The sequence below is a fragment of the Nicotiana tomentosiformis genome, chromosome 12 (genome assembly GCF_000390325.3).
Source record: "Nicotiana tomentosiformis chromosome 12, ASM39032v3, whole genome shotgun sequence".
NCBI classification, from domain to species: Eukaryota; Viridiplantae; Streptophyta; class Magnoliopsida; order Solanales; family Solanaceae; genus Nicotiana; species Nicotiana tomentosiformis.
In genome coordinates, this window is record NC_090823.1 from 12,075,677 (window position 1) to 12,098,509 (window position 22,833).

A 22,833-nucleotide genomic window follows, 5' to 3' on the forward strand; every position below is an offset into this window, starting at 1 on the left:
GAGCAGCATCCCTAACAGTGGAGCCTCAGATAGAGCTTGACGAGGAGGTTCCAGCCCAGACTGTTCCTGCCGGACCAGCTCAGGTTCCGGAGGGGTTCATTGCTACCCCAGTACTTTAGGACGCTTTGGTTCGTTTGGTGGGCCTTATGGAGAGTGTGGCCCAGATTGGAGCATTTCCTATGGCACCAGTAGTCTCTCAGGCAGGAGGAGGAGCCCAGACTCCTTCCATTCCCACTCTAGAGCAGATAGCTCCCCAGTATCAAGCTCCAGTAGCTCAGCCAGTCGAATTAGTTCAGCCGGTTATTGCGGCACAGGTCGGAGATGGGCCAGCTATGTCTTCTGAGGCTTTATGGAGATTGGACAGGTTTATCAAGCTCTTTCCTATTCACTTCAGTGGTGCTCCTCCAGAGGATTCCTAGGAGTATCTTGACAGCTGTCATGAGGTTCTACGGAACATGGGTATAATGGAGACCAATGGGGTCGATTTTGCTATATTTCAGATGACTGGTTCCGCCAAGAAATGGTGTAGAGATTACTTGTTGACCAGACCAGCTGGGTCGCCTGCTCTTACTTGGGACCATTTCTCTCAGCTCTTCATAGAGAAGTTTCTGCCTATCACATTGAGAGAGGAGCGTCACCATCAATTTAAGCGTCTCCAGTAGGGCAGTATGACTGTTACTCAGTATGAGACCCGTTTTGTGGATTTGGCCCGTCATTCTATTCTTCTGCTTCCCACCGAGAGAGAGAGAGGGTGAGGAGGTTTATTGATGGACTTGCTCAGCATATCAGATTGCAGATGGCTTAGGAGGCTGGGAGTGAGATTTCTTTTTCAGGCTGCTGCTAATGTTGCCAGACGGGTCACGGGTCTGACAAGAGACCTCGTCATTCCGGTGAGTTCAGCGGTGCCTCATCTAGAGGCAGGGGTACTTTTGGTAGAGGCCATCCTCCCATGCCATTTCATTCAGCGCTCCAGGCATCCCATGGTGCCTCAGGTGGTCGTGGCCCTCAGATGCATTATTTCGACCAGCTAGACTACAGTGCACCACCAGCTCCTATTAGTGCACCTCCACTCCAGAGTTATCGGGTGGTTATTTTCGACAGGGTCAGTTTCAGGGCCAGCAGTCACAACAGCCGAGGTTATGTTATACTTGTGGTGATCCAAGGCACATTGCTAGATTTTACCCTCGAGCAATGGGCAGATCACAACATCAGAGTTCTCGTGCCATGGTTCCGGCACCAGTTGATGCACCACCTGCTTAGCCAGCCAGAGGCAGGGGTCAGGCAGCCAGAGGTAGAGGCCAGACTGTTAGAGGTAGAGGTCAGGTCGTTAGAGGTGGAGACCAGCCAGTTAGAGACCGTCCCAAGGACATAGTTCAGGGTGGTGGGGCCCAGCCCCGGTGTTATGCTTTCCTATCCAGGCCTGAGGCTGACTCATCTGACGCTGTTATCACATGTACTATTTCAGTTTGCAGTAGAGATGCTTCAGTTCTATTTGATCCGGGATCTACTTACTCCTATGTGTCATCCTATTTTGCTTCTTATTTGGTTGTGCCCCATTATTCTTTTAGTGCTCCTGTGTATGTGTCCACACCAGTGGGAGATGCTATTGTTGTAGATCGTGTTTATCGTTCGTGTGTGGTCACCATTGGGAGTCTTGAGACTCGTGCAAATCTTCTACTTCTTGACATGGTTGATTTTGATGTCACACTGGGTATGGATTGGCTGTCACCTTATCATGCTATATTAGATTGTCACGCCAAGACGGTGACCTTAGCCTTGCAGGGGTTACCTCGATTAGAGTGGAGAAGGAATCTTGGCCATTCTGCCATCAGGGTTATCTCTTATGTGAAGGCTCGACATATGGTCGAGAAGCGGTGTCTAGCTTATTTGGCTTATGTTCGCGATTCTAGTGCAGAGGTTCCTTCTATAGATTTGGTGCAGGTTGTTCGTGAGTTTCCAGAGGTGGTTCCTGCAGACCTACCGGGGATGCCACCCGACAGGGATATTGATTTCTGCATTGATTTGGCTCCGGGCACTCAGCCTATTTCCATTCCGCCATATTGCATGGCCCCGCCAGAGTTGAAAGAATTGAAGGAGCAGTTGCAAGATTTACTTGATAAGGGCTTCATTAGACCTAGTGTCTCGCCCTGGGTGCACCTATGTTGTTTTTGAAGAAGAAAGATGGATCGATGAGGATGTGTATAGATTATCGGTAGTTGAACAAAGTCACCATCAAGAACAAATATCCATTGCCGAGGATTGATGATTTATTTGATCATCTTCAAGATGCCAAGGTGTTTTCAAAGATCTTGACTTAATAAACATGTAGCTGTAAACTAAATATTGGAAACTCCAGGTCCACCTAATGCCCTTTGGCCTTTAGATTTGGTTTTGGTGTGTGTGTGTGTGTGTGTGTGTGTGTGTGTTAAGACTGTGAGACGTAACAATTGGAAGTTCAGCCAACAGTTGTCAGCAAGCCTCTTTTGTATGCAAAATTAAACGCAATGTTAATTTAGCAATTGGTTCCTAAAAGAGTTATTGTAACTAAGAAAGTAAAAGAAGATTGACATTCTCTATAAAAGCTGTCATTCTCTTATGTAGGCTGGACGGTAACATATTTATCATCTGCATTAGCACAGTGGCTCAAAACTTAGATATAGTGTCATTTCCTCTAGGAATAGGAACATGAAGCAAAAATTTAGCTAGCACTTCTCTCATCACACCAGTTGTTAAAACTACAGCTGCTGCGAAAGACAATTCACGAATATTAGAGAAATCGCATAGCTGATGGATTATATAACGCAAAGCAATTCAGTATAGAATTCACGTGTAAATTGAACAATTAGCACATATGGAGTTTACACGAGTTACCTCTTGAAGCGTGAACTAAGTACGTCTTTTACGTTAGCCTCCAATTCCAGAACAGCTTAATCAAAATGCCATGACCAACACGATCACAATCTACTAACGTCTCGTAGTCTTCTACTGTATTACTCAAATAATATTCGGAAAGAATAAATTTAGTATGAGCGAAATTTGAGGAAAAAAAAGCACCAAAAATTCGGCCATCCCTGCGGCAGAAAAACACATGTATATATACACGCACAAGGTCAAAACAGTAGGGACCATAGAATTTAATTAACAAGGCTTTCTATTATGAAATTAATTTCGAAAATTTGAAATTAACTTCAACCGTAGTAAATTGCGAATTATTTCACTAAAAATTCGTAATTGTACTCCTTAGTTTAATTTCAAAATTCTTTCATAAAATCTCATTTCACTCCTCGTGTTAAGATTCAGATATTAATCAATCAATTTAAATTACTGACAATTTAATTTATATATCGATTACTACCTTTAGACATTTGCTTAGCCTATTTTATGCCCTGGATACAAAATTCACTGGGCGGGCTTATCCATAAAAATTTATAAACTTTCAATGTAAGTATATTATCAATCTCAAAGTCGAGATATGGATTCTATCAACTAATTATTATTTTGTCAATGTAAGTATATTACTAGTAAAAATAGCACGGGTTAGCCAGTTTTTGGACTGGTCATTCAAAAAAAGGCAGCGTTTGCAAAGTCATTAAAAATTAGTCACTATTTTGCTGTAACACGGAAAGTTCCAGCATAATATACTGGAGATCGATGTACCTGTGTATGAACTTCTATCATTTTATACTGGAACTCCAACACGCGGAAAGTTCCAGTATAATATACTGGAGATTGGAGCAACTGTGTATGAACTTTCAGCATATTATGTTGGATCGGTATATTATACTGGAACTCCAGTATAAATATACTGGAGTTCGGGTATACTTATGCTGACCTCCAGTATAATATACTGGAGTTTCACTGTATTATCTTTACATGAAAAGTGGCTAAATTTCGATTACTTTTGAAATTGTAGCTATTTTTGAATGACCACTTGTAAATCTGGCTATTTTTGAATTTCTCCCTATATTACTATTGTCCAATTTACCAGGCTTGTTAAAGAATCTTGCTTTTAATAAATCAAAACAATAAATAACATGCACAACTAATAATAATTATATCAAGATTTAGAGTATAAGTACAAGAAGTTGGAATTAAATCATTCTCATAATCAAGATAAATTATATTTAATCTTGTGCTACAACGCCATTCCGGCGGTTTGTGCAACTTTGTCAATAAATTGTGACCATAAACTTTATGACTTATAAGAACCGATGATTTAATCTTCCTTGTATAAACTCAATTATATACACTAAATCATCTACTATATATGCAAAGCACACACAACAAATACATGATCTATTTAAAATAAAATTTTATTGAATTGAATAAATAAATAAATAAATAATTATTTCATAAAAAATACTATAACAAAATGCATAGTTTATAGTATACCCTAGCAATATTTTTTGTTTATAGTGTCTTTTTTCTTTTTGGCAAGGTAGAATATTCCTAGGAGAGCTAGAACAAAGAATACTAATTTCACGAATTACTTACTTAGACTTGTCAATCTTCCGTTTCGTGCTTGAGACTTGACCAAATTTATTTTCTTTTTGCATAGCTAAAGCATAAATGAGAAAGAAAATTCAATTCCTTCATCGGCGAAAAATAGCCCTAAAGTATGAGTGTTCTGGAAAGATTCCTTATATAGATACGTGAACTTCTCATCAAATTTGTACCTATTAATTAACAGCTATTAGTAAGATTACTTGGAAAAATGGTAATCATTTGTTACAAATTACTACAATATAGGAAAAAGAGAAAAGAAACAAATTTTGGAAACTTTACAACTTTAGTTTCTCGGCCCTAAAATAAAAACCTAGCTTGTAACTCAAGAAACACGTAATCATATGTTAATAGGGAAAGGAAAACTAGGTAACTCCTACTTATATATAAGTAAGTATAGCAATAACAGAAAGTTACCAAAACAAAACAAAAACCAGGTTATCAATTACTATTGAGAGCAAGAAAAAAATTGATTCAATGGCGGCGATTACCGATCATCAAATAATATGGACGAGAGGCAAAACCATCGGAAGAGGCAGTTTTGGTATAGTCACTTCAGCAACAACAACAAACTTCTCCATTGATATTCCGTCGACAATCGCAGTAAAATCTGCCTTGTTTTCGCGTTCAAAGTCGTTACAGAAAGAGAGAGAATTACTACACGAGTTTCAAGATTGTGATCATGTTATTCGATGTTTCGGAGCTAATGTTACTGAAGAAGATGGGAAGATATATATTGTAAAACATGTTGCTCGAGTACGCGTCTGCCGGAAGTTTAGCTGATCGGATTGGTCAAAATTCAAGGCAAGGGTTGCAAGATTTTGAGGTAAAACAGTACGCGAAATCGATTCTATTGGGGCTTAGTCATATTCATGGAAGAGGTTTTGTTCACCGTGACATTAAACCAGATAACATTCTTCTTGTTGGTACTGATAAAGTTGCCAAAATTGCTGATTTCGGGTTCGCGAAGAAGGTTGGAGGAGTAAAGAGTCAGAAAAGAAAGCATGGACTCAAAGGAACACCTATGTACATGGCGCCAGAATCAGTTCTTGATAACGAGTACGTACCTGAAGCTGATATTTGGGCTTTCGGATGCACTGTCTTTGAGATGGTTACAGGGAAGACAGTGTGGGATTGCAGTGAAACTGACAACGTTGTTTATCTATTGTGCAAAATTGGAATGGGATCACCGGATTTGCAGAACAAAAGATTGTCAAAAGAGGCTGAAGATTTTCTGAAAAAAGTGTCTTGTTAAGGAGCAGAGATCGCGATGGACTGCTGATATGCTATTAAAGCATCCATTTCTTTCATCTGATGATAATGTTGTTGTTTGTGAGCTGACAAGGAAAAAGGAACTTAACCCGTTTTTGTTTATTCGACATCTGTGCTGGTGAAAGTAATCCTTTGATTGACGATTTCTGCAACGGAGATGGATAAGCTAAAACCAATGAAGTTGTTGAATTGCAGATCCAACAAAAGAAGAAACCTACTAGCTAGAAGGATGCTGATTATCAGTTTTGATTAGAAATTTACAAATGTAAAGAATTATACTAATGTAAAAGAACTACGTTTGGGCTTGATCCCCATAGGAGCTTAGCCCGGGGTGCGTAGGCAACCTGTGAGAAAATGAGAGATCAGGTGCAGCCCCTTGTATTAAACAAAAACAATTTTGTGTTTATATTTTCTTAATTAGTAATGTTCGACTTGGACTTGCTAGTGATGGATTTCAGCCATTTCGGAATTCAAAAACTTCATATAGCATTTGGCCTGTGGTTCTTATTCCTTATAATTTACCGCCTTGGTTGTGTATGAAACAGGAAAAATTTATTTTGTCAATGCTTATTCTTGGTCCAAAAGAGGTATTTGGCAAGGTTGATGCAAAAATAAGCAAAGCACTGGATGAAGTGTTAGTAGTAGAGCAGACTTCTGTCTTACACAAGCTGAAAAAGATAAAAGACTGAATCTGAAATTGAACTGCCAATGAAATTAGTATTTTGAAGATTTTATCAAATGGAGTTTTCCAGTACCGTCTTGCTCTCTAGCTGTATTCATGCAACAATAACTAACAGTCTGGAGCAGTTTCTCAAATTTAGTGCTTGCATATTAGTTGAACAGTGCATTATTTATCTTGTAATGCATTAACTCAATGGATATTTTGATTATTGTAGGATAAATTTGAGAGTGTTGACATGATTGATCATATATTGGGATGGATGAAAGAGTTATGGAACAAATGGAGAGGACACTTGCATGCCAAATATGGGGGTGGAGTAATGGCGAAAGACTTGAAAGGTGGCACTTCTTCAAAGGCTGAATTACTGTCCGCTCTACGTTCAACTAGATAGAAAAACAAATCTTTAAGTGAGGAAAACAAATCCTTACATGATCGCTTGTCTACCTTACAAGATGAGATGAAAGAAATGAAGAAAATAAAGGAATTCCTTGCTGCTCAACAATCACATGTCTCGCCTACGACATCGCTCGTTTCAACTGAATGATCACTGCTGACCAAGTTAGTAACAATATACTCTGCTTTTTAATTTTTTTTGTTGATTTTTATATAGTCATTTCTGTTTTATTGCTATTTTTGTTGCATTCATGAATTTATATTCCTTCAAATTAAAAAATATGGGCAGACGCACTCAACTGGTACAAATAGAAAGGCTCGTCCAGTGAGTCATGACACTAGCGAGTAAACTACGAGTTTTATACTCATGTTTATCTGTCATGTTTGGTGGAGGAAAATTCCCTGCATTCTGTGGTACTATATATGCTTAGGCAAAGTAAATTGTACTGTGCTTAAGGATATTTCTGAATTAACTTTGCCGTGTTTTGTGATTTTGAGACTGATTCTCATTCGCAGTAGTCACTACAGGAAAATAGGTCTTTAGCGATGGGAAATTCGGTCGTTAAAACTCCAAATTCGGTCGTTATCAGTCAATTACGATGGGATAAAAACCGATCGTCGCCGGTCGTTAGTGCCTCCGTCGTTAAAGGTAAACGACCGGATTTTGATTCCGTCGTAAAAACTCTTTTAACGATGGCAAGGAATCCAGTCGTTATACCAAGATTAGCGAGGGGATTTTTCCATCGTTATATGTCGTCCCAGTCGTTAAAACTTCACTAACAGTAACTAATTTTCAGTCGTTGTTAGTATTTGGCGACCGAAATTCCATTCGTTAATTGTATGTACTTTCAACGACATACTTTTTAAAAACCAAAATTTCCCTTCGCTAATGTGAAATTATAAGTAATAATTATATTACACGCATTCGAAATCATACAAAGAATGAAGTCAATATTGACATAAAACATCTTTTTTAATTATAGAGAACTAATCAAAGTGGCAATAATATTACATCCAAATTGCATGATCCTTGTTTTCAATTCCTTAAAGAAAACAAAAAATTAAAGAGAAAGTAAAATAGTAGTTTGTACAGATGACGACTACAACTCCTAATAAAACAAAATAGATTTCCCTTGTTCTTCAACAATTCTAGCTGCTTCAACTTGCTCGGAACTATCTTTGTGGAAAATTCTTCAAACTTCAGGCCCTTTATCTGTTAAAAAAGGTTCATATTAGTTGAGTAAGAAAACAAGATTTAAGATTGGTAAGTTTCTACCACACAGTAAAATATAAAACCACGAAGCGAAGACAAGGTTTATGGTCTAAGGTTGAAGTAATGATCTTCAATTACGTGGTATTGTCAGGCCTATATGGGATAGGGTGTCATGGGATCACCCCGAGGTATGTGCGTGGTAGGTGGAATAGTGATGTGATGGCTTGGAAACAACTCCTGGCACGGTCGAGGACGAACGTATGTTTAAGTGGGGGAGAATGTAATAACCCGGCCGTTCGTTTTGAATATTACAATCATGTTTCCACAATTACTGCTCGATTTAGGCTTTACGGTTGTTATGTGACTCGCCGGGGTGATTGGTTCGGGTCCGGTGAGGTTTTGGAATGAATTGGAACACTTAGTTCCAAGGTTTAAAGCTCAAGTTAAAATAGTGACCGGATGTCGACTTATGTGTAAACGATACCGGAATGGAGTTTTGATGATTCCAATAGCTCCGTATGGTGATTTTGGACTTAGGAGCGTATTCGAAAAATTATTTGGAAGTCTCTCAAAATACTATGAATATATGCAGATCCAACAAAAGAAGAAAGCTACTAGAAGGATGTTGATTATCAGTTTTGATTAGAATGAGTATACAAATGTAAAGAATTATAGTAATGTAAAGAACTACGTTAGGGCTTGATCCCCATAGGAGCTAAGCCCGGGGTACGTAGGCAACCTGTGAGAAAACGAGAGATCAGGTGCAGCCCCTTGTATTAAACAAAAATAATTTTGTGTTTATATTTTCTGTAGTATTGAACAATCTGTATAAAAAGGCAGATTTTTGCTAACCGTGAGTACATTTTTATTTCAACATATCTTGCAGATTTATATATATGTTGTATTCTTCTTTCTTAGATCATGATATATAGAATCAATCTGTTAACTAGAAAGAGAGACTCTTTAAACAGTGACTAGCCACATTCTGTTTTAATGTATGCAGAGTTATGTTATATTCTTTTATTTCTTGGAATCATATATATATATATATATATATTAGAGTAAGAACAGATAACATAACAAGCCTCCTTTGTATATATGTAAAATTAAACACAATGTTTGCTAAAGGGCGGGCATGCTCGACTAAAAGAAGAGGAAAGCTAAAGGGCGGGCATCCGATAAGTGGATTAATTAACAATGCTTGTAGAGGGAAGGTGTCAACAAAAATACATGTTATAAAAATTAAACAAATAGAGGAAAAAAGATGTATGACGGAGAAAAAAATCATTTTTGGGTGTTGAGTTACAAAAAAATATTTTCCATCAAATGGGGGAAATAACTTCCCTGACTTACGGATGTTAGTCATTTTTTGTACGATTATCTTAACTTTTAACTTCATATCAATCGTTCTTATTGGTACTTAGATATATTATTATCAATTTTTAATACAAAAAGGTGTCATAAAATCTCTGATTTGTTGTTGTTGTTGTTGTTATTATTATTATTGTTATTATTAAAGATTTTCGAGGAAAATATTTTCCATGAAAAATGACTCGATCTTGTCATACCAAATACACATGTACAATTCACTTTTGATCTAATTGTTTCTTGAAAATTAATGCAGAGGGATATGGCTAAGAGAGGACACAGTCTTGAAAGCATTAAGGCTAGTATTGAAGCAAGGAAGCCAGATTTTGATGCTTACATTGGTATATACTAATTTCCCTTAAAATTGAATTTAATTTATCTGTTTTGGAAAATGAAGATTAATAAGATTAGTGAAATTAAAGGGTAATTAATTTTTTTGTTATATTTTTGTGCAGATCCACAAAAACAATATGCAGATGCAGTTATTGAAGTTCTCCCAACTCAGTTAATTCCTGATGATAATGAAGGCAAAATTTTGAGAGTTAGACTGATAATGAAGGCTCTACTATTTCATGGATTCCATGTGGTAGGAAATTGACTTGTTCTTACCCTGGCATCAAGTTTTCCTATGGTCCTGATACCTACTTTGGCAATGAGGTATGTTGCTCTATCTAGCTCCCTTTTGTGTTGCTCGGATCCTCAAAAATTATTGTCGGCTGTGTGTTGAGTCTTCCAAATATGATGCATTATTGGAGAATTCGACTCGACATGGGTGGGTGGCATTTTTAAAGGATTCAAGCCATATACCTCCCAATGCTTGATTATAATGTATAATATCAAGAAGACAAAAAAAAATGCAACAAGGTTTGAGTTTTGCTTGAAAGATTAATGATTCACTTAATATGTCTAGATCATCAAAAGGGGTTAGTTTCATGTATAGTCACTGAATTTATTCACTATAACAATAAAGTCGTAAAATTTTCTTGTCACATTAAAGTAACTAAACGTTTTTACTATATTATTAAGGTCGCTAAACTTTACTCGTTGTAACAATAAAATCACAACTATTATTTTCACATTAAAGTAACTTAATGTTACCTACTATAACAATAAATTTACCCACTATAACGGTAAAACCTCATCAAGATGACTTTACATGAATCGAACCCTCAATTAGGTGAAAGTTCGGGTTAGTGAGTAAAATTCAGTTACTTTAATATAATAAAAAAATTGTGACTTTTACCAGCGATCATATGTGAAATTAGACAACGACTCAAGGCTTGTTTTTTGTCACCCCTCAATCATATAATATGGTTCTTCAAAGACAACTAGAATGTTACCTTTCTGTAAACCTGAAAATTGTCTGTTTCATTACTCAGTACATGTTCTCACTGTCTGTTTTTTGTTGTTAAATAGGTATCTGTCTTGGAAATGGATGGCCAATTTGACAGACTAGATGAACTCATCTATGTCGAAAGCCATTTGAGCAGTCTCTCCACCAAATTCTATGGTGAAGTTACTCAACAAATGTTGAAACATGCTGATTTCCCTGGCAGCAACAATGGAACAGGTTTTTTCCAGACAATCGTCGGATTAAAGATCAGAGACCTTTACGAGCAAATCGTTGCTAGCAAAGCTGCAGCACCAGTAGCTGCAAAGGCCTAAAATTCGTCGACAAGTATTCACAACTAGGCATCAAAATATCATCAATTTATCCCTTGGTTCTTCCCAAAACTTTACTTCAACTACTTTTCCCATCTTTCATGTTTTCATTTTTCATGGTTAGATGATTTCTTATGAATGAGAAAATGGGACATTATGTATTTGTTTCTAGTTGGAACTATGTTGAGATACTGTACAATAGATAAGCAAAAGGAGAGATGTAATGAAGCTGTAATGAAGCATAAGTAAGTCACTTGATCGCGATGTACTGCTGATATGCTATTAAAGCATCCATTTCTTTCATCTGATGATAATGTTGTTGTTCGTGAGCAAACAAGGATAAAGGAACTCAACCCGCTTTTGTTTATAGAAATTGCAGGAAAAAATGATCCATTAATTGATGATTTTTGCAGTAGTACAAAGCTGAAACCAATGAAGCTGTTGAATTGCAGATCCAACAAGAGAAGAAAGCTACTAGAAGGATGCTAATTATCAATTTTGATTAGAATGATTATACAAATGTAAAGAACTACGTTCGGGCTTGATCCCCATAGGAGATTAGTTGGGGTACGTAGGCAACCTGTGAAAAAAAGAGAGATCAGGTGCAGCCCCTTGTATTAAACAAAAACAATTTTGTGTTTATATTTTCTGTAATATTGAACAATCTGTACAAAAAGGAAGCTTTTTGCATGAAAGTTTTGCTAACAGTGAGTACATTTTTATTTCAACATATCTTGCAGATTTATATATATGTGGTATTCTTCTTTCTTAGATCATGATATATAGAATCAATCAGTTAACTAGAAAGAGAGGCTCTTTAAACAGTGACTACATTATGTTTTAATGTATGCAGAGTTATGTTATGTTTCCCAATTTGACAAGCACTATAGGTTTTTCTTTCCCAAATCTCTTAGGATAATGAGTTTTCTTAAACCTATAAGGATTATGAGTTTCCTAAAAATACAAGGAAATAATTCAAGCCACAAAATAACATTATCCAAATAATGTCGGATTTGATCGGGTTTTTTAAGTTTGGTTTTGGACTAGTCATTTGGATATTTTAGATTTTCGATTTTAAGCCTACAAGTTGAGATGTTTATTATTTTTACAAAAATGGTTATCCAAATGAAGTATTCAAGTATTGAAATCATCATCAAGAAAATGTAACAGAGATATTAATAAGTCCAATAAGAAGTAGTAACAGTAAGATCATGTCCTTCCTTTTACAAAAAGTCGTCCAACGTACCTAACAACAAAAAGGAAATTAAAGAGAGACCAAAAAATACTCCTACAAATCCATAAGGACTGAAAGTATGCTTCTACATTAGTTGATCAAATAAATCGGCGAACTTACCTGAATTATCATCATTAGAGTTTTCAAGTACCTCAATTATCAGGGGTTAAATTGGATAAGAATAACCTGATTATAGTATGCTCTATTGAAGGCTAGAGTTTGCTAAGAATCTTGTAACCACAAAAGCTGTTGGTGGCACATGGAGCCTATTCGATATCAAAGAATAGCTCTGATAGAATATATATCCAATGGAAAAAGATGTATCTTCCCATCAAAACAGTGAAACGTGTAGAGGACACTCGACATAAGTAAAGTCCATTTCTTCTTTCATTCATATGTTTCTAATAAATAGCATTAGAAGACGAATCTCCACTAAATCATCAAAGATTTACAATTGTCTTTCCAATTCTTTCTTCCTCCAGGATATCGACAAAAGCTGAAAGAACTATACTTGTTTGCAAGAAATACTCTGCAATTTGTGAAAAGCAACAAACATGATTAAAGGACAATTTATATCACCCTCATCTATTTGGAACACTAATGGAGAAAAAAAAAATATTAGTCACGTCAAATTGTGATCTGGCTTTTTAAACACATTAGATCATACATATTGCTTTAACAAAGTTCCAACTTGTGTCTCAGTGCAATAAACTCAATAACAAAAGTGAAACTAAAGAAAACGAATCATATAGTTATCGATTAATATTATAAAATTATAGTAATATAAGCCAAGAAATATAGATAAAATTTTTCTTCTATCAAGTTGTATTCAAGTCTATCTTATTGATGTCTTTTGTAGAATTAGAAATACCGTATATATAGTGTACAATTTACTTGAGAGTTACAGGATATTAAATGAATGTAATAAACATATTCGTGTATATCTAAAATGGTTCATGGATGAGTTGTTGGACATTCACAAATTCAATGTATTCATAACAGATAATGTGCCTCGTTAAAACCTTATTAGGAAAACCCAGTGGGAAAAAGCCTAGTGAAGGAAAAAGAGTACACATATCTTGTAATACGCATTGAGTGTTGCCTCATTAAAAACCTTACCAGGAAAACCCAATTGGGACAAAATCTTGGTTAAGAAAAAAAGAGTACAACGCGTATTATACTCCCCCTGATGAAAGCTTTATTTGCTATCTCGGAGACGACGCATTCCAATCTTATGTCTCAGCTTCTCAAATGTTGATGTTGGCAATGCCTTAGTGAATAAATCTGCTAGATTGTCACTTGAACGGATTTGTTGAACATCTATCTCACCATTTTGCTGAAGATCGTGTGTGAAAAAGAACTTTGGTGAAATGTGCTTTGTTCTGTCTCCTTTGATATATCCTCCTTTAAGTTGAGCTATGCAAGCAACATTGTCTTCATACAATATCGTTGGAATCTTCGTTTTTAAATAAAGACCACACAATTGTTGAATATGTTGAGTCATTGATCTCAACCATACACATTCTCGACTAGCTTCATGAATAGTTATTATCACTGCATGATTGGAAGATGTAGCAGCTAAAGTTTGTTTTGTTGAACACCATGGAATAGCTGTACCCCCATAAGTAAATAGATAGCCTGTTTGAGATCGGACTTTATGTGGGTCAGACAAATAGCCTGCATCTGCATAACCAATCAACTGTGAATCAGATTCATAAGAATAAAATAATCCCATATCAATAGTCCCTCGGAGGTATCTAAAAACATGCTTAACCCCATTCGAGTGTTTTATTGTTGGAAAGGAACTAAATCTTGCTAATAAACTTACTGCAAAAGTTATATCTGGGCGAGTATTATTTACAAGATACATTACTGCCCCAATTGCACTAAGAAATTGAGTTTCATCACCAAGAAGCTCTCCATCATTTTCATGAGGTCGAAATGGATCTTTATTTATATCAAGTGATCTCACAACCATCGGGGTACTCAATGGATGTGCTTTATCCATATAAAAACGCTTTAGGATCTTTTTGGTATAAGTTGATTGATGGACAAAAATTACATCTTTCATATGCTCAATTTGTAGACCAAGACAAAATTTTGTCTTTCCAAGATCTTTCATTTCAAACTCTTTCTTCAAACAGTCTACTGCTTTTGGAGGTTCCCCAGGAGTTCCAATGATATTTAGATCATCAACATACACAACGATTATAACAAATTCAGATCCACACCTTCTTATAAATACACAAGGACAAATTGGATCATTCTTATACCCTACTTTCAGCAAATACTCACTCAGGCGATTATACCATATTCGCCCTGATTGTTTCAATCCATATAAGGATTTTTGAAGCTTTATTTAACAAGTTTCTGAAAAACTTGTATTAGTTTCAGGAACTTTGATCCCTTCAGGGATTTTCATATAAATTTCGCTGTCTAATGTGCCATACAAATAGGCTGTGACAACATCCATTAGACGCATATAAAGTTTTTCATGGACTGCCAAATTTATAAGATACCTGAAAGTGATTGTGTCACGACCCGAAATTCCCACCTCCGAACCGTGACAGCGCCTAACATTTCACTTGCTAGGCAAGCCAACGTTAGAATAACATTATCCATTTTTAAAATAATTTTTAAATTTATGAATAACAAGGAAGCAAATGCGGAAGCAATTTTGAAATAATCCATAATAATAACGGTGTCTAAATACCATCCCAGAATTGGTGTCACAAGTGCACGAGCTTCTAGAATAAATACAAATAAAGGTCTGAATAGAATAAAGCTGTCTGGAAATAAACACACAGCTAAAGTACAATAGATGGGGACTTCAGAACTGCGGACACCATGTAATTATACCTCAAGTCTCCTCTGATAGCTGAAATCTGAGCAAGGCTATGGTACGCCGCTGGGACCAACTCCAAAATCTGTACAAGAAGTGCAGAGTGTAGTATCAGTACAACCGACCCCATGTACTGGTAAGTGCTAAGCCTAACCTCGACGAAGTAGTGATGAGGCTAAGGCGGTTCACTTACATTAACCTGTACGCAATATTAGTAACAATCACAATAATAGAAATAAATCAGGTAATTCATTTATAATAATTGAAGGCAACTCAGCAGTCATAACCAATTATCATTTCCATTATTTCTGTTACAGCGTGCAACCCGCTCTCACAATATATCCACATTCAGTTCTGTTGCGGCGTGCAACCCGCTCCTCCAACATATTCATTTTAATCAAGTCTGTTGCGGCGTGCAACCCGATCCTCCAATATTAACTTTTTAACAAGTCTATTGCGGCGTGCAACCCGATTCTCAAATATTGACTTTTAATAAGTCTGTTGCGCCGTGCAACCCGATCCTCCAATATTGACTTTTAATAAGTTTGTTGCGGCATGCAACCTGATCCTCCAATATTGACTTTTAATAAGTCTGTTGCGGCGTGCAATCCGATCCTCCAATATAGACTTTTAATAAGTCTGTTGCGGCGTGCAACCCGATCCTTCAATATATTCATTATAATCAATCATGTTGCGGCGTGCAACCCACTCCTCCAACATTTTCATTTATCAATTCTTATAGAAGAATTTTTTTTAATAAATGTAACAATTAATATAAAATTACAAGACAACCAGCATACAATAATTATGGTTTAATTATAAAGCAAACAATGACAAATAGCAAATTATTATGGAAATCAGGGAGCAAATAGGCAGTTTAATATTTATTATGCTAAATGTCAAATAACAATTAAGGCACATAATTCAAATAGTATGTAACAATTAATGCAGGAATTCAAGAATTTATATTTGCAAAGAATAAGAGAGAAACAATAATTATAATAATTAATTTATGAATTTTCAAGTAAGCAGGCAAACAATTAATTTGACAACGTATAGACACTCGTCACCTCGCCTATACATCGTTTACATGCAGTTCACATAACAAATAATTTAAGGGTTCTATTCCCTCAAGTCAAGGTTAACCCCGACACTTACCTCGCTTTGTAAATTCCAATCAATTATTCAACCACAACTTTTCCTTTTAAATTTGCCTCCAAAAGCTTCAAATCTATTCACAAACAATTCAATATATTCAATACTAATCATAGGAATTAATTCCATATGAATTTACAAATTTTTCGGATAAAAATCCAAAATTCATTAAAATATTCGGCAGTGGGACTCACGTCTCAAATCCCGAAAACACTCACAAAATCCGAACACCTGTTCCGATACGAGTTCAACCATACCAAATTTGTCCAATTCCGATACCAAATGGACCTTCAAATCTTATATTTTCGTTTTTGGAAAGTTTTACAAAAATTTCACTTTCTTCCATCTAAATCCGAAATAAATGATGAATATAGACATAGATTTGTGAAATACAATCACTATATGATAAAGAATACTTACCCAGTTCAAAATCGTGAAAAACCCCTTTGAAATCGCCCCTAAGCCGAGTTATAATTGAGGGTTTGTGAAAAATGGGGAAAATCCCGTTTTTGGTTCTGTTTTAAGTCACAGGGGTCAGGCCTTCTTCACGTTCGCGAAGGGCCTGTCACGTTCGCGATGCGTAGCAGCCCGTGGCTTTCGCGTTCGCGAAGGTTTCCCCCGTAGCCTTCGCGTTCGCGAGGCATAGCTCGCGTTCGCGCTGAAGGAATGATCGACCCTCCCCCAGGTGTGCCTAACACTATGCGTTCGCGAGGAGATGGTCGCGTTCGCGAAGGTTAATGCCCCCATCGCTTCACGTTCGTGACTAAGCCTTCGTGTTCGCGAAGAAGAAAAATCCAGCTGCCCAGTTTACTCTTCACGTTCGCGAGAGTACCTTCGCGAACGCGAAGAAGAACATGCTAGAACACCTGCTGCAGCAAAATACCAGATTTTCAAAGTCCAAAACATCCTGTAACCTATCCGAAACTCACCCGAGCCCTTAGGCTCCAAACCAAACATGCACAAAATTTTGAACGTTTCCTGCAAATGGGTCAAATGATCCTCTACGCGTAGGGATTTAACTAGCATGTCATCAATATAAACTTCCATTGATTTTCCTATTTGTTCTTCGGACATTTTATTTACTAAGCGTTGGTAAGTATCCCCTGCATTCTTTAGCCCGAAGGGCATCACATTATAACAATACGTTCCATATTTGGTGACAAATGAAATTTTTTCCTGGTCCTACGGGTTCATCTGGATCTGATTATACCCGAAATACGCATTGAGAAAAGTGAGGATCTCGTGGCCGGCCGTGGCATCGATCATGCGATCGATGTTCGTCAGCGGAAAGGAATCTTTGGGGCATGATTTGTTCAAATCCTTATAGTCCACACACATTCTAAGTTTGTTCCCTTTTTTAGGCACTACAACTACGTTCAAATCCTTAGTAGAGTCTGGAGGATCGGTACGGAGACGTCTGTGCTTATCTTCCAGAGGCTATAAAGTTTAGGAACAAGTTTCACTTCTATTCTTCTCCGTCGTGCGATTTTGCTTTCTCAATACTGATTGAACTCTTCTACTCATATTCTCTCGTAGATGGCGAGAACACGTACCGTTTCCTCAGCTGAGCAGCAGCCAGAGCCTCCAGTGGCGGCTCCTACGCGGGGCAGAGGTCGAGGCCGAGGCAGGGGCAGGGCTCAACCTAGAGTCCGAGCAGCATCCCTAACAGTGGAGCCTCAGATAGAGCTTGACGAGGAGGTTCCAGCCCAGACTGTTCCTGCCGGACCAGCTCAGGTTCCGGAGGGGTTCATTGCTACCCCAGTACTTTAGGACGCTTTGGTTCGTTTGGTGGGCCTTATGGAGAGTGTGGCCCAGATTGGAGCATTTCCTATGGCACCAGTAGTCTCTCAGGCAGGAGGAGGAGCCCAGACTCCTTCCATTCCCACTCTAGAGCAGATAGCTCCCCAGTATCAAGCTCCAGTAGCTCAGCCAGTCGAATTAGTTCAGCCGGTTATTGCGGCACAGGTCGGAGATGGGCCAGCTATGTCTTCTGAGGCTTTATGGAGATTGGACAGGTTTATCAAGCTCTTTCCTATTCACTTCAGTGGTGCTCCTCCAGAGGATTCCTAGGAGTATCTTGACAGCTGTCATGAGGTTCTACGGAACATGGGTATAATGGAGACCAATGGGGTCGATTTTGCTATATTTCAGATGACTGGTTCCGCCAAGAAATGGTGTAGAGATTACTTGTTGACCAGACCAGCTGGGTCGCCTGCTCTTACTTGGGACCATTTCTCTCAGCTCTTCATAGAGAAGTTTCTGCCTATCACATTGAGAGAGGAGCGTCACCATCAATTTAAGCGTCTCCAGTAGGGCAGTATGACTGTTACTCAGTATGAGACCCGTTTTGTGGATTTGGCCCGTCATTCTATTCTTCTGCTTCCCACCGAGAGAGAGAGAGGGTGAGGAGGTTTATTGATGGACTTGCTCAGCATATCAGATTGCAGATGGCTTAGGAGGCTGGGAGTGAGATTTCTTTTTCAGGCTGCTGCTAATGTTGCCAGACGGGTCACGGGTCTGATAAGAGACCTCGTCATTCCGGTGAGTTCAGCGGTGCCTCATCTAGAGGCAGGGGTACTTTTGGTAGAGGCCATCCTCCCATGCCATTTCATTCAGCGCTCCAGGCATCCCATGGTGCCTCAGGTGGTCGTGGCCCTCAGATGCATTATTTCGACCAGCTAGACTACAGTGCACCACCAGCTCCTATTAGTGCACCTCCACTCCAGAGTTATCGGGTGGTTATTTTCGACAGGGTCAGTTTCAGGGCCAGCAGTCACAACAGCCGAGGTTATGTTATACTTGTGGTGATCCAAGGCACATTGCTAGATTTTACCCTCGAGCAATGGGCAGATCACAACATCAGAGTTCTCGTGCCATGGTTCCGGCACCAGTTGATGCACCACCTGCTTAGCCAGCCAGAGGCAGGGGTCAGGCAGCCAGAGGTAGAGGCCAGACTGTTAGAGGTAGAGGTCAGGTCGTTAGAGGTGGAGACCAGCCAGTTAGAGACCGTCCCAAGGACATAGTTCAGGGTGGTGGGGCCCAGCCCCGGTGTTATGCTTTCCTATCCAGGCCTGAGGCTGACTCATCTGACGCTGTTATCACATGTACTATTTCAGTTTGCAGTAGAGATGCTTCAGTTCTATTTGATCCGGGATCTACTTACTCCTATGTGTCATCCTATTTTGCTTCTTATTTGGTTGTGCCCCATTATTCTTTTAGTGCTCCTGTGTATGTGTCCACACCAGTGGGAGATGCTATTGTTGTAGATCGTGTTTATCGTTCGTGTGTGGTCACCATTGGGAGTCTTGAGACTCGTGCAAATCTTCTACTTCTTGACATGGTTGATTTTGATGTCACACTGGGTATGGATTGGCTGTCACCTTATCATGCTATATTAGATTGTCACGCCAAGACGGTGACCTTAGCCTTGCAGGGGTTACCTCGATTAGAGTGGAGAAGGAATCTTGGCCATTCTGCCATCAGGGTTATCTCTTATGTGAAGGCTCGACATATGGTCGAGAAGCGGTGTCTAGCTTATTTGGCTTATGTTCGCGATTCTAGTGCAGAGGTTCCTTCTATAGATTTGGTGCAGGTTGTTCGTGAGTTTCCAGAGGTGGTTCCTGCAGACCTACCGGGGATGCCACCCGACAGGGATATTGATTTCTGCATTGATTTGGCTCCGGGCACTCAGCCTATTTCCATTCCGCCATATTGCATGGCCCCGCCAGAGTTGAAAGAATTGAAGGAGCAGTTGCAAGATTTACTTGATAAGGGCTTCATTAGACCTAGTGTCTCGCCCTGGGTGCACCTATGTTGTTTTTGAAGAAGAAAGATGGATCGATGAGGATGTGTATAGATTATCGGTAGTTGAACAAAGTCACCATCAAGAACAAATATCCATTGCCGAGGATTGATGATTTATTTGATCATCTTCAAGATGCCAAGGTGTTTTCAAAGATCTTGACTTAATAAACATGTAGCTGTAAACTAAATATTGGAAACTCCAGGTCCACCTAATGCCCTTTGGCCTTTAGATTTGGTTTTGGTGTGTGTGTGTGTGTGTGTGTGTGTGTGTTAAGACTGTGAGACGTAACAATTGGAAGTTCAGCCAACAGTTGTCAGCAAGCCTCTTTTGTATGCAAAATTAAACGCAATGTTAATTTAGCAATTGGTTCCTAAAAGAGTTATTGTAACTAAGAAAGTAAAAGAAGATTGACATTCTCTATAAAAGCTGTCATTCTCTTATGTAGGCTGGACGGTAACATATTTATCATCTGCATTAGCACAGTGGCTCAAAACTTAGATATAGTGTCATTTCCTCTAGGAATAGGAACATGAAGCAAAAATTTAGCTAGCACTTCTCTCATCACACCAGTTGTTAAAACTACAGCTGCTGCGAAAGACAATTCACGAATATTAGAGAAATCGCATAGCTGATGGATTATATAACGCAAAGCAATTCAGTATAGAATTCACGTGTAAATTGAACAATTAGCACATATGGAGTTTACACGAGTTACCTCTTGAAGCGTGAACTAAGTACGTCTTTTACGTTAGCCTCCAATTCCAGAACAGCTTAATCAAAATGCCATGACCAACACGATCACAATCTACTAACGTCTCGTAGTCTTCTACTGTATTACTCAAATAATATTCGGAAAGAATAAATTTAGTATGAGCGAAATTTGAGGAAAAAAAAGCACCAAAAATTCGGCCATCCCTGCGGCAGAAAAACACATGTATATATACACGCACAAGGTCAAAACAGTAGGGACCATAGAATTTAATTAACAAGGCTTTCTATTATGAAATTAATTTCGAAAATTTGAAATTAACTTCAACCGTAGTAAATTGCGAATTATTTCACTAAAAATTCGTAATTGTACTCCTTAGTTTAATTTCAAAATTCTTTCATAAAATCTCATTTCACTCCTCGTGTTAAGATTCAGATATTAATCAATCAATTTAAATTACTGACAATTTAATTTATATATCGATTACTACCTTTAGACATTTGCTTAGCCTATTTTATGCCCTGGATACAAAATTCACTGGGCGGGCTTATCCATAAAAATTTATAAACTTTCAATGTAAGTATATTATCAATCTCAAAGTCGAGATATGGATTCTATCAACTAATTATTATTTTGTCAATGTAAGTATATTACTAGTAAAAATAGCACGGGTTAGCCAGTTTTTGGACTGGTCATTCAAAAAAAGGCAGCGTTTGCAAAGTCATTAAAAATTAGTCACTATTTTGCTGTAACACGGAAAGTTCCAGCATAATATACTGGAGATCGATGTACCTGTGTATGAACTTCTATCATTTTATACTGGAACTCCAACACGCGGAAAGTTCCAGTATAATATACTGGAGATTGGAGCAACTGTGTATGAACTTTCAGCATATTATGTTGGATCGGTATATTATACTGGAACTCCAGTATAAATATACTGGAGTTCGGGTATACTTATGCTGACCTCCAGTATAATATACTGGAGTTTCACTGTATTATCTTTACATGAAAAGTGGCTAAATTTCGATTACTTTTGAAATTGTAGCTATTTTTGAATGACCACTTGTAAATCTGGCTATTTTTGAATTTCTCCCTATATTACTATTGTCCAATTTACCAGGCTTGTTAAAGAATCTTGCTTTTAATAAATCAAAACAATAAATAACATGCACAACTAATAATAATTATATCAAGATTTAGAGTATAAGTACAAGAAGTTGGAATTAAATCATTCTCATAATCAAGATAAATTATATTTAATCTTGTGCTACAACGCCATTCCGGCGGTTTGTGCAACTTTGTCAATAAATTGTGACCATAAACTTTATGACTTATAAGAACCGATGATTTAATCTTCCTTGTATAAACTCAATTATATACACTAAATCATCTACTATATATGCAAAGCACACACAACAAATACATGATCTATTTAAAATAAAATTTTATTGAATTGAATAAATAAATAAATAAATAATTATTTCATAAAAAATACTATAACAAAATGCATAGTTTATAGTATACCCTAGCAATATTTTTTGTTTATAGTGTCTTTTTTCTTTTTGGCAAGGTAGAATATTCCTAGGAGAGCTAGAACAAAGAATACTAATTTCACGAATTACTTACTTAGACTTGTCAATCTTCCGTTTCGTGCTTGAGACTTGACCAAATTTATTTTCTTTTTGCATAGCTAAAGCATAAATGAGAAAGAAAATTCAATTCCTTCATCGGCGAAAAATAGCCCTAAAGTATGAGTGTTCTGGAAAGATTCCTTATATAGATACGTGAACTTCTCATCAAATTTGTACCTATTAATTAACAGCTATTAGTAAGATTACTTGGAAAAATGGTAATCATTTGTTACAAATTACTACAATATAGGAAAAAGAGAAAAGAAACAAATTTTGGAAACTTTACAACTTTAGTTTCTCGGCCCTAAAATAAAAACCTAGCTTGTAACTCAAGAAACACGTAATCATATGTTAATAGGGA

The 22,833-nt window shown here is 37.6% G+C and overlaps 2 pseudogenes; both read left to right on the forward strand.

Annotated features, from left to right (window-relative positions):
- The first annotated feature begins 4,941 nt into the window (after window positions 1–4,941).
- On the forward strand, window positions 4,942–11,582 carry LOC138903515 (mitogen-activated protein kinase kinase kinase 20-like; annotated as a pseudogene).
- On the forward strand, window positions 6,130–11,401 carry LOC138903630 (phosphoribulokinase, chloroplastic-like; annotated as a pseudogene).
- Window positions 11,583–22,833: the final 11,251 nt, after the last annotated feature.